Source organism: Cetorhinus maximus, chromosome 31 (assembly GCF_964194155.1).
Source record: "Cetorhinus maximus chromosome 31, sCetMax3.hap1.1, whole genome shotgun sequence".
Taxonomy (NCBI): Eukaryota; Metazoa; Chordata; class Chondrichthyes; order Lamniformes; family Cetorhinidae; genus Cetorhinus; species Cetorhinus maximus.
Window position 1 is genome coordinate 12,438,115 of NC_135909.1, and position 13,339 is coordinate 12,451,453.

At 41.6% G+C, this 13,339-nt stretch overlaps 1 protein-coding gene and 1 non-coding gene across 2 annotated transcripts in view; one reads left to right on the forward strand and one right to left on the reverse strand.

Annotated features, from left to right (window-relative positions):
- LOC144670420 (histone H2B-like) overlaps nucleotides 1–13,339 on the reverse strand; it is a 528,756-nt gene that overhangs the window by 322,620 nt on the left and 192,797 nt on the right. The gene's annotated exons all lie outside the window — the stretch shown is intronic.
- On the forward strand, nucleotides 12,531–12,621 carry trnar-ucu (transfer RNA arginine (anticodon UCU)). The gene is given in 2 exon segments: nucleotides 12,531–12,567; nucleotides 12,586–12,621. It is a non-coding gene; the product is annotated as a tRNA-Arg (tRNA).

Consider the following 13,339-nt stretch of genomic DNA (forward strand, 5'->3'; position numbering starts at 1 on the left):
GCAACATTCACCTACAGTTTCACGGAGAATGTATCCACACTCACATACAGTAACCAAGACTGACAGGTCCAGCGTGCCTTTCACACAGCACCAGTGAGTAACAGACACAGAATGAATCCCGCATTCACAAGTTGGATCAGAGAAGGGCTGATAAGAATGTATCTCACATTCACACACAACATGTTGATGGCTTTAGCACAACATTATAATTACTGCTTGTATAGCAAAATAGAATAAAAGTCATATCCACCGTTAGTAATTCTAAGACCTTCCCTTCCCCTCTTAATATAATGTGACCAATTCTTGCCTGTTGTGTCCATCTCTGATCTGTAAACTTCGACCTAGCAGAGTGTGCTGACTTCTACTGGCCAGAGCCGTGAACTGCAAAAGAGCGGAGGGAATTAACATGAACTGTTGGTGTTGCAGATTCAGGTCAATGTGAGGAAGTAGTGAGGGGATGTGACAGGGTCGGAATAGAGTTGTAAATATTAAATCCAATAAAAAAATCAATAAAACTTATTTCTAATGGAATCTGTAGAATGTGGGACTTGTTGTCGTCTTGCGCAGTTAAATAAATTAGCACAGCTGTATTTAAGGGAAAGCTAGGTAAGTACAGAAGGGAGAATGGATTTCATGGACCAGCAGATAATGGTACATGAAGTATTCTGGGTGGAGAATCTTGTGGAATAATGTACCAATTAGACCAGATGGCCCAATGAAGTATATTCTGGGTGGAATGAATACCGATTTCCAAAGTGTCTCAGAGACTGACAGATACTTAATGAATCTCACACTCATAGTGCACCACAGACAGCAACACAGAGTGAATCATACACTCACACACATCCCTAGAGACTGACAGATACATAATGAATCAGACACTCAAATTCTTTGCCAGAGGTATAGTGAGACAGAATGAATCCTACACTTAAATACATACAAGCTTAGAATAGTTACAGCACAGCAAGAGGCCATTTGGCCCTTCGTGTCTGTTGTTCTCCACCAGAGCCACTCAGCTACTTCTGATCCCCAGCCCTCTCACCACGGCCTGGCAAACCTTTTCCCTTCAGGTGCTTATGCAATTCCCTTTTGACAACCCCAAATTCTCCTGTCTTTAGCATACTCTCAGGCAGTGAATTGCAGATCCTAATGGTTTCCTGCATTAAAAAAAATCCTGATGCCTCCATTAGTACTTTTGCCAACCACCATAAATCGATGCCCACTGCCCACAGGATAATTTTATCATTATCTACACTGTCTAGAACACTTACTATTTTGAACACTTCTACCAAATCTCCTCACAGCTTTCTCTTTTCGAAGGAGAGTAACCACAACTTCTTCAATCTATCCATGTAACTAAAGCCCCTCATCCTTACAAACATTCTTGTAAACCCTTTCTGCACTCTTCATAAAACCTTCACGTATTTCCAAAGGTTTGGTGCCGAAAATTAGACTAATGCTAGTGTCTGTGTGACATCTTTCTGTATCTGTGCAAGGGGGCCTGTATCTGTCTGATCTCACTTGGTGTGGGAGGAGTTGTAAGGATCAGGGTAGGAACTGTCTGCACAGGCAGTCCTTTTCCATAGGCACACATGTTTGTTAGAGACCAACATGTACACCTCATATCCGACAGACACAGTGCAAGAGCCAGGCAGATATAAAATTTATCCCACAGTAACAACCAATAATACAATGGAAATATAAAAGCAAAATATTCTGGATGCTGGGAATCTGAAATAAACACAGGAAATGCTGGAAATACACAGCAGATCTGGAAGTACCAGTGGCTTCAGGTCATGACATTTTGTTGGAACTGGGAATGGTTAATCTTCAATTGGTTGTTAGGAACTATGTACAATTTTTAATGAGTGTGTGTGTGTATATATATATATTCATATAATGTGTATAGATAGATACATGTGTGTGCATTTTTTGTGTCAGAAATGTAGAGTCGTTCCAGTTTCATAAGTTTTTTTATAAATTAGCCTTGGGACTTAGAAGCCTGGGTGGATCCCTGGCTGACAGGTCAGTAAAGGGGTTAGATGTTTAGTGATTTTGGGGAAAAAAGAAACACACAATAGAAAATAAAACTGGGCTGCTGCCTACCGACAGTGTTCAAGTGACACAGAGACAGAGAAAGAGAGGGACGAGTTCAATGTGCATCAAAGAGTTAAGCAGGGATTTTTTAGGCTCTTGAGAAGAGAAAAGTACAAGGCTACTGGGACAATAGTTAACTGCAGGGTCAGTTATAGGACTCATTGTCGTGATCAGTTCGGTGGTGTTGCTACTGAAACAGTGAGTATAAAGTGCAGTTATTTTGGGTGAGACAAGTCTTGGTTGAGAAGGATCAAGTGAATGCTCAAGAATTCACCAAAAGAAAACATTTGCACGTGTACCAGCCCCAAGAAAGAAGCCTTTGTGACAAGCGCGTGGTAACTCTTCGCTGGTTTATCCATCTGTAAAGATATTGCTGAGCAAAGGAATATTGGGAAATTGAATCACCTTCTTTTGTTTGTATTGAGATCTTTCTGACTGTTTTGTCTGGTTAAGGTAGTTTGTTTTTCTTGTTTTGATCAATATTTTATTCTTTGTGTTCAAAGTTCATGAGCAAATACCTGTGAATTTCTTCAGAATCTTTTCTCACATCCTACACATGTTGGGTTCTATCAAGCCAGGTTTCACTCCGGGAGCTGACTTATCCGCTTTTACCATCAGCCGGGATTGTAACAGATGTTCGTGTAATTCTTAGCACAATCGGGATTGGTCAGTAAGTATTGTCCTTCTGTGAAATCACATCCAATGTTGGACACTATGTTCTGAGCTTTTCAAGCAGGATCTTGGTGAGTATGCTCAGTACTTTGCCTGTTGTGAACAGCTGAAGGCCTAAGCTGTTTGGTACGATCCAACATTCATTGGGGCAAATGTCCATAGACCTCACATCACACTGACACTGAAATTCATATAGAACATTAGTTATTTGTGTTGTTGGCAGAACGTATTTTTAGTCTTGACAGCAGCATCCTGTTAGTGGAGAATGCCACTCGTGTTGCTACTGCATAGTAGCATTGTGAAACGGGCAGCTTTATTAGTTGTTCACGTTTTTGAGATACCTGAACCATTCTAGGGTTATGTCAGGTAGACTGGCCACTCTTCAGAACAGACTTTTCAGAACGGGCTTAGGCCCATTGATGAGTTTGTGTGATAGGCAGTGAGCAATTATTTGATCGATGGAGCCATTATTCTGCAGGATAGCTTTGAAGTGCCAGATTTTGGCATCATGATGCATGATTAGCAAATGGCCTGGTCCCTACCTATCAGTTTGCCGACAAGACTTATCTTATACCGCATGGAACTGTAGGAATCCCAACAGTGGCGGTGGGCTAGCTGTAGACAGTAGTAGAGAACGCATTGGCCGATTTCTCAAGTAGTACATTGAGGAAAGAGGGCTCGTTTGACTGGTCAATTTCAATGAGAATGGAGCAGGTTAGAGCCTATTAAGGTGTCACAGGAATGTTTTACATGTAGCTGCAGATGCAGAAATAGAAAACACGTAATTTGTGTACCAGAAAAAGGAAAGAGATAGGATTTTAGGGGTCATTTCATTGAAGATACGTTTCTCGTGGAAATGGGCAAAGATGTTTACAACAGCCGGGCCTAGAGGGTGTCCCATGGCAACATCATTTCTTTGGGCATACACAGTGTCATTAAAACTGAAATAAACTGCATGAGTTATTGAGTTCATATGTTCATTGAATACAGTTTCAGACAATGGCAGTGAGACTTGATCATCATGAAATAATGACATGGTGCATATGTGAATGGCTTCCTTGAGTGGCACATTAATCAAGAGGATAGCAAAGTCAAACAGGCAACAAGCACATGCACACGCCATTGCTATCAATATGCATGTCCTGTATGGACTTCACAAAGGAGAAGAATCCCTTCACTGTGTATGTGGAAAACTCGCTCAGAACTGTTTGTAGCAACTCACTCAGCCATTTGGCCAACTCATGTTGTGAAGAATCAGTCAGAGATGAGATAGGATGTAAAGGAACATCACTTTTCTGTGTCTTTGACAACCCATGTATACGTGCACACAGTGAACCATGAGGGAAAATCCTACCATATACTCCACCAGGCAGTTCATTACTGCACACTCTAATTCCACGATTGGACAACATTTAGTAAACAAACCCAATTGTGCTAAGGATTACACTTGCAGTGTGAACTAGGGAACACAGTTTATAAAATAATGGGTCCCCTATTTACGATGGAGATGAGGAGTAATTTATTTTCAGTGGATCATTGGCCTTTGAATTATATTCCCCAGAGAGCAGTTCAGGCTCGATAATTGAACATATTCAAGGCTGAGTTGCGCAGATTCTATGAGGGAGTCAAGGGTTGTGGGAGACAGGCAGGAAAGTGGGGTTGAGGGCACAATCAGATCATCCATGATCGTGTTTAATGGCAGAATAGGCTCGAAGGGCTGAATGACCTGCAGCTGCTCAAATCTCTAATGTTCTTCAAACTGTAACTTCTGTCCCCATTTTGACTCCTTTTTTTCACATTTGGTTTTAACCTCATTTTTCTGTTGCATTTGCTTTCGGGTGGCAGCTGCTCCTCATTTTTCCATTCGCACCTCTTTTCGACACATCTCAGTTTTTTGTTACTTGTTCGTTTACCTCTCCCTTTTGCCTTGCAGCACCAATTCTTTGGTCATTTAATCTCTCCTGCCATGTAGAGCTTCAGCCATCCCCTCTGCCTCCACAGCCTCCCTTTCAGTGACTGGCCATTTGTTGTTAATGGCCTTCAGTGTTACCTTGTGTTACTTGCTAATCTTTTCTCATATACTCTCTCTGCTGTTCAAGTTTACTTTTTGAGTTCTCCTCTGTACTTCCTGTATTCTGCTTGGTTCCCTAATTTATTATGAATCTGACGTCTATCATCAGCCTGTTTTTGGATTTCTAACAGAGCACAGGATGTGTAGTCAACAGCTCTCAGCTGTCCCGATATTACACTGAAATGAGCTGCCTGTTTAATTAAAGTTTTCGTTATTTAGAATGTTCTGCTCCTTCCTGCTTGTATCTTTGCTGTTGTCTCTCGGTTTAATTTACACAGCAACTCATTCCCCGTCTACACCTAATCTCCACTTTCAACAAATCCACATTATAAACTCTTCATTCTGCAATTAACTTTTTCTGTGTTTGAGCTCCCAGGTCAATTGAGTTCTTGGTTGTAATTTCATTGTCCCACTTAATTTACCTGAAAGCAACGTTTGTGTTTGAATTATCAACTCATTTGTACTGTAATTATAATTTATATGAATTCCATCTTGCAACAAACTGGAAGCTTTCAAATTAAAATCTAGAGATGACTGACTTGTCGTGCAAAGACCCGTCTATTCGACTCAGTTCAATAAATCCTGTCCTGAACAGAATGCTTTACCCAGGCAATATCTCTACTTGATGAACGGATGGTGCACGGAGCTCTCAGCTTTTACTCATTGATCTTCACGGGAGTTGATCCAGTTTTGATGTCAACTTGTTTGCTGGTGTCGATTTACTCGGATTCTTCACCTGATTTCTCTCCTGTCCAAGGAAGCTCTCTGAGCGGAGTTCTCAATAATAACTTGACTTTTCCTCACAGGATTTCAGCCTAAATGAGTTTTGAACTATTTTATTAAAGGATTTAGTTTTGTACATGCCTCCCTAGCTCTCCTCATGGTTAGACAGAAAGTGTTACTGCTGTGTTGGCAAGTAAACGACAGATTTATTTGAAAAGTCATTGGGACAGGATTTTGGGTTTGACTCAAGTCACAAACCTGGTGGTGATGCATTGTGGCCCCATCTGTCACGTGACCTGCCAGGGGATGACCTCATAATCGCCCCAATCCTGTAGCTGTGGATTGGGCGATTTGTTACAAACTTTCAGTGGGGCTGATTTGGTCGCATTTGGCCTTGAATGATAAGTGTATGTCCCCAAAACCCGTGCCAGGATTTGTGTGTGACAAAGAAGGTTGACACTCCAGTACAGTATTGAGGGAGGGCTGCACTATTGTAGGTGCTGTCTTTAAATAATGATGATAAACCAAGGCCCTGCCCAACCTCTTATTTTATCCAAAGTGACCCCATTGTGCTGTGCCGAAGACACACGAGCAATGGAGTTATGCCCCCGAGCACTCAATCATCATCCCAAAGCATGTTCACATTGTTGTTTGTGAGTGTTTCCTGTGCAGAAATTAGCTGCCCCTTTCTGACAGAAAGTGTCTGTTCTTTTTTCCTGAATCAGTTTCAGTTTTGCTCCAGAAAACATGAAATCTGACTTCTAACTCAACTCAGGTGGGACTCAAAATGACAAGAAATCCATCAGCAATAAAGGGCACAGGCGTTAATTGATCAGAATGTGTGAGGGACTGTTATGACGTTGCAGAAGATATGGACCAAATCCAAGAGGGATAGTTGGTCGTGTTGTCACAACGGTTTTGCAATTTATATTTATTATGAGATGTGTGCACCGAATTCAGAAGCAACATGCCTGCCAGGATATTTAGAAATTTTAAAAATAATTAATATCTTATTAAAAATAAAAGATGTCAAGCACATACATAAGACTACAAATAGCGCTATAATAACTCCTCAAGTTACTAATTAACCTGACCCCCTCAGTTACACACCCTTTAAGGTCCGAAATAGAGTTTAGAATTAAAGCAGACTCAGCAAGTTAACACAGTATCCTGGACAATGGAATGCCGTATGGCTTTTCTTCAACTCCCGTTTAGTTAGACAGCAGACTTACGCAAAAATGCTGGAGGCTTCATTGAGGCCATTTATCACACTCCTGTTAGATCTTACATGGCCTTTTTCAACATAACCTTTCATTCTCCTTTACATATGTTTCTCCCTTCTTAATGTATAAATTCTATAGACCCGGATGTCGATGAAATTGTATCTTCTTCACAATATAAAAAAACTCCCATGTCTCCACTATTTCCAGTAACCTTTGGGAAAAATAAACATGTTCCTTAGCCTTGCTTATCTGGCTAGTTGAAAACAGACTGAGATACCGTTGAAATCCAAATATCCCTTCATTTATCTAAAAATGCAAATTCCCTTCACACCTTACATGCTAATCCAGGTTCCATGTTTACTCATTAGCATGTCAAGCACCCAGCTTCTTTTGATGATTTAAACTTGAGTCCAAATGTAATTACATTACACACAGACAGACCCAACTATACTTACCCTATAAAATTACTTCGCAATAAACCAGAAAAATATTATGAAACTGTTATACTTGCTTGACAGGAACGAATGCTTTTTGTGAAAAGCATTGATTTCAATAAGTGAATATCCTCGGTGTACCACTCCTGGCTAATCCTGAGCAATAACTTGTGGCAGGTTTTTAAAGCGATGAAAGATTTCCCAGCGCTATTAAAGAAGCTCAGTCATTTCTCTTGCTGCCCTGACCAACATCCCTGACTCAATAACACCACCAAAAACAGCTGCACATAAAGAACTAACGGAAAGGTCAAAGTTTAATATAGAAAACCATACCCATTCCAGATTTCCAAAAGGACACATTGATCTTCAGAAAACATTCTTCATCAACTCCAATATCTGATCATTGAGAAACAGGTGTCTCCTCCGGCTTGGCTTCATTATGTGCAGAAATTGGAATTGTTTTGTTTCACAAGCTCATGAAAGTACCTGGGAGCAGTTTACTGTGTTTCAATGAAAAATTGTCATCTGATATTTAAAAAATTAACACAGAAAATGCTTGTAACATGGAGCAGGTTTGTTCATCACAGGATTAAAACAAGCTCAATTCTCCTTCCAATGAATGAGGCATGTCGACATTGAGAGAATATTAACAGAGAGGAAAACAATTGCTTTCTAATTCTGCTCCCCTGCTATTCCCAAAATCACCATGGAAGTGGGGCAATAGACCGATTTCAATTTCCAAATGCTGATCAAAGGATTGGCAGCTGGTAAAATGTGGGAAATGCAGGTTGGAGAGGATAATTTTCTTCCTGCAGGGTTTCCTGGGAGACGAGTTGTGTGTGCAATTGTAGCTCAGCACTAGAGATTGTCAATGTTGAGAGAATAATAGGACCAACAAGTGATAACACCTCATTTCAGTTCCTTCCAGATTTAGTTTTTCTTTATGAATTCGGGGTGGAGGAACAAAAGTAAAGTAATCTTCCCCCAAGTTTGTCCTACCATTTAATGAACTCATGACTGGTCTGTCTTTTTGCTCCATTTATCCCTCTTTGTTTCGTAATCCTTAAAACACTTAACAAACAAGTGCTATCGATTTCAGTTTGGAACTTTTCGGTTGACCCCCAGCGTTTACAGTTGTTTGGGGGAGGGAGTTTTTACCATCCTTTGTGTGAAGACGTACTTCCTGAAATTACCTTTGAAAGGCTTCATTCTAACTTAAAGGTTAAGCCCCCTTGTTGAAGGCACCACACCCAACCCCGGCGCCCATCTCCCGTCGCACCAGTTGTAACAGTTTCTCTCTATCTACCCTGTCAAATCATTCAAGCACCGTAACCATCTCAGTTGGATCACCCCTTAGTCTCTGATATTCACGGTACTACAATACTAGTATTTACAATCTGTCCTCGTCATTTGAATCTGGTATCACTCTGATGAAATTCTGCTGCCCCCACTCCAAGGCCAATCTAACATCCCTCAGGTCTGTTGTCAGGAACAGAACGCATTGATCTAAACAGGGTTTTATACACCTGTAATATGATTCCCAATACTTCGTATTCTATTACTCTTAGATATTATTTTTTATCTTCCTGTCCACGAGCTTTTAGTGATGTCTGTACATCTCTCTCGGCTCCTGCACAGTTTCGAGAATCTCACCACAAAAATAAACAACCTTTTCTATATATTATAGGTTTAATCAGATGGCCCTTCACTTTAAAGCTCATTTGCTAAAACTTGCTCACTCACTGAACTTATCAAGAAAATGTCAAACTAAATGTGTTCCGCAAGGACAATGTTATTTTTTTCTGCTCCATCACCATTAACTTTTCCAGCTGCTCTTTCAGCCACTGTAAATCCGGAGAATGAAAGGGAAGGAAAAGTCCTGCTCCCTTTCCTGAATCCTATTTGTTCATCATTCCAATAAAACCTGGGGAAAGGACTGTAATAGCTCAGTATCAATTTTGATTAAGTCAGAAATATTCCATTTAAAAAAATCATTCTAGGTATTTGGCCTTCGCTGGTTTGGACAGCAATTATTGTCCATCCCTAATTGCCCTTGAGAATACGTTGGTGACCTGCATTCTTGAACCTCTGCAGTCCATGTGGTGTTGGTACGTCCCCAGTGCTGTCAGGAAGGGAGTTCTAGAATTTCTACCAGCGATATTGAAGGAACAGCAATATATTTCCAATTCATGGCTTGAAGGTGAATTTCCAGGTGGTGGTGTTCCCATCTATCTGCTGACCATGCCCTTCTACACGGTAGTGGTCCAAGGTCTAGATGGTGCTGTCGAAGGAGTCTTGCTGAGTTCCTGCAGTGCACCTTGAACATGGTACACACTGCTGCTACTGTGCATCGGTGGTGGAGGGAATGAATGTTTTTGGATGTGGTCTCCATCATGCGAGTTGCTTTGTCTTAGACGGTGTAAAGCTTCTTGGGTAGTGTGGGAGCTGCACTCATCCAGGCAAGTGGGGAGCATTCCATCACACTCCTGACTTGTGCCTTGTAGATGGTGGACAGGCTTTGGGGAGCCTGGACGTGAGTTACTTGTCGCACAATCCCTACCCTCTGACCTGCTATTGACGCCATAATATTTATATGGCTATTCCAGTTCAGTTTCTGGTCAATGGTAACTCCCAGGATGTTGATAGTGGGGGATTCAGTCATGGTAATGCCATTGAACATCAAGGTAATAGTTGGATTCTTACTTCTTGGAGATGATTATTGCCTGACACTTGTGTGGCGCAAATGTTACTTGTCACTTGTCATCTCCAGTGAGACATTGACAACCATCCGATTCCAGGCCTTTTTTATGTGAAACCTACTCAAACAGGAAGAAACAATAACTAAAAATATCCAATAACTTGATTCGAACCCACGTGTGAAAAGCACAATGGTTTCACAATCCCTCATCTTAACATCCCCTCAGAGCCGATCCGAGCTTTAAGTCATAGTCTCGAATCCTTTTTTCCAGCCGTGAAGAGTTGGCAAGAAGGTTCTGAAAGTGCAGCCAGGTGTGCAATGTTGGAAATGCGGCTCCAGTAAGCAGAAAAAAATGTATCACGTCAAGTCAGGAACTGTTTGGAATGGAGCAGTGTGAAACATTTCCCCACGATTTATTTTTTATCTAATCATTGGTTTTCAAACATTCCATCAATGGGAAAAATATTGCTTAATGTGTATAAGAAATGAATACTTTGGCTGCTTTTAAATACATCGGCTAATCTTAAATATCTGTACCTTAAATATCTCCCCTTAACATTCTCTCTGATAACAGCATCTCCAGTTTGTATTTTTCAGTCCATCCACATATGGAATCCCTCACCACTGATCCCATTCCAGAAAATTGACACTGCACGCTCTCCAAGGACTTGATGTTCTTCATAAAGCCCTCACCAAGATCTTATATTCCACATTACAACGTGATACCCCTCCAATTCTTTGAATCCTATCTATCCGAGTTATTTTTACAAACTTAGCTGATGATTCCTTATAGATGAAGACAGGCTTCCTTCAACATTAATCTTCTTAAAGATTTGGAAAAAATGACCTTCCAATCTCCAATCAATAAATCCTAATGAAATTCTCCAGTCAGCCCATGAACAGCCCGCCCCCTTCATTCCACTTATTGTTCCTTTTATTTTCACTGATCCCACTTCTTCAGCACAAATGCTTCGCTCCTCTCCTTTAAACCCTCTTCAATAAGAGGGCACAAATCCTCCGTCGGCAATTTACAAATTACTTCTTTAACAGATAACTCGTGTTAAAGAAGAGATACGAGAAGGTCTGGCTGTGCTAAATGTTGATAAGTCAGTGGGACCAGATGGAATGCATCTGAAAACGCTGAGGGCTGTAATAGTGGAAACTGTGGAGGTATTGGACTGAATCTACTGAATATTATTTACTTTTTTACAGTTACAAACCACTTTGTTACTCTAGAATGCAGAAATTAATAAAAGTGAATCAGTGTTGAACAGATTCTGACATCCCTCATCTCCATTTTATTTTACATGGAGCAACTTGTCCTCAGTGTAAGTGTGTTGCTCTAAGAATGAGATCACCACGTCCTGGGAATATAGCAGCAATCCTGCCAAGGTCTGATCTGCAACCTTGAAACTCAGTGAAAGTTTGTCACCATACTCTCCGAATCTGATCGCCACTTCAAGCCCAACATTCAGCTTGGGTGGGCAAACAAAACAACCTGATTCCCCTCGTCCTCCAACGCAAACTGAACTCCAAAGGTGAGGTGAGAGTGACTGCCCTTGACATCAAGGCAGCATTTGACTGTGTGGCATTATGGATCCCCAGCAAAACTGAAGACAATGGGAATCGGGGGCGGGGGGCAGAGGGTGGGGAGCTCTCTGCTGGTTGGAGTCATACCCAGCACAAAAAAGATGATTGTGTTGTGGAGATCAATCATCCCAGTTCCAGGACGTCACTGCGAGAGTTCCTCGGTGTGGTGTCCTAGGCCCAACCATCTTCAGCTGCTTCACCATTGACCTTCCTTCCAGCAGAATTGGGAAGGTTCGCTGATGATTGCTCAATGTTCAGCACCATTTTCAACACCGCCGATACTGAAGCAGCCCATGTCCAAATCATCACCCACCCTCTGTCCAGAAGACTCGGGACTGCAAAGAACTCTAAGAAATCTCCTCTCAAATTCCTCGTCTCCAAGGTAAATATCCCCTACCGCTAAAATGTATCGAGGTAATTTAAGTTCCTCGCTGCGAAATATTCTCGTTAAACTTTATTGCTTCCTCTCCAATGCATTCACATCTTTCCTAAAGTGTGATACCCGGAACTGGGCGCAATACTCCAGCTGTGGCCGAAATACTGTCTTTCCCAAGTTCAAAACAACCGCTTTGCTCTTGTAATCTACGCTCCCATTCATAAAGCCGAGGATATTGTATGTTTCATGAACTATTCTTTCAACCTGCACTGCCTCCATCAATGATTTATGCAGATGTCCATCATTTCCCGCTGTTCCGGCACCGTCTTTGGAATTGTAAACTTTATTTTATCTTTTCTCCCCGTGTTCTTCCGACCAAAATGTATCACTTCATCCTTCTCTGCAAAACAATTCAGTCGCCCTATTTTCCAACCTGAATATGACCTTTTGAAGGAAATTGCTCTTTCACTCGAATTTCTATCGCTCTTTTCACAACCACAGGAGGTTCAAAACATTCACAGGCAATGAGTGCTCTTGAAATGTCGTCATTGTTCAAATGGAGGAAATTGCTGACCGTTTGAACGTTTTGTTCTACAATGTCAGAAATTCCCTTATGTGGAATAGGGAATGGGCACATCATGTCCTGGGCTCTGTGGCGCAACGGATAGCGTGTTGGACTTCTAGTTGCTGTTGTATAAGAGATTCAAAGGTTGTGGGTTCGAATCCCACTAGAGTCGATTTTTGGATAAAAGCAAATCAGCAACTGGTTCATCGGAGATGGGAAACTGCCGTCACCAACCCCTTTCTGTACAGGTGAATCCAGTCACACCCCACTTTCCAATCTGAACCACATCACAGAAGATAACTCGCCACCGAATAGTGAAACAGGTGGCAACAGGAGGAGAGCCGCTTCGCCGCTACAAGGATACACAATTGGCTGAATGGCAGGAAACAGAGGTTGGTGGTAAATGGATTTTTTTTCGGCCTGGCGAAAGGGTTGGGACCTTTGCTGTTGACCTTTGCTGTTCCTGATAATTATCAATGACCTTTGTGCCCAGGACAAAATTTCAACGTTTGCGGAGGATACAAAGCTTGGAATCATTGTGGAGAGTGTGGAGAGTATAGAACTTCAAATGGACTTGGACCAGTTGGTGGAAATGGGGAGACAGGTGGCAGATGAAGTTCAATGGAGAGAGGTTTGGTAGGAAGAACTTGGAAAAACAATATAAAATGAAGGGTACAACTCTAAGGGAGGTGGAGAAGCAGTGGGACTTCGGTGTTTATGTACGTAAATCATTGAAGGTGGTAGGACATCTAAACCCAGCGGCAGAGTCATGGAACGAAAGTACATGGCCCCTTTTTACAACATTAACTGCCATATTCTGGTAGTTTAAATATCGAGTCATTGACTGTGCGTGAGCGAATAGATGACTGACTGGGTGAGCTAGTGACTGA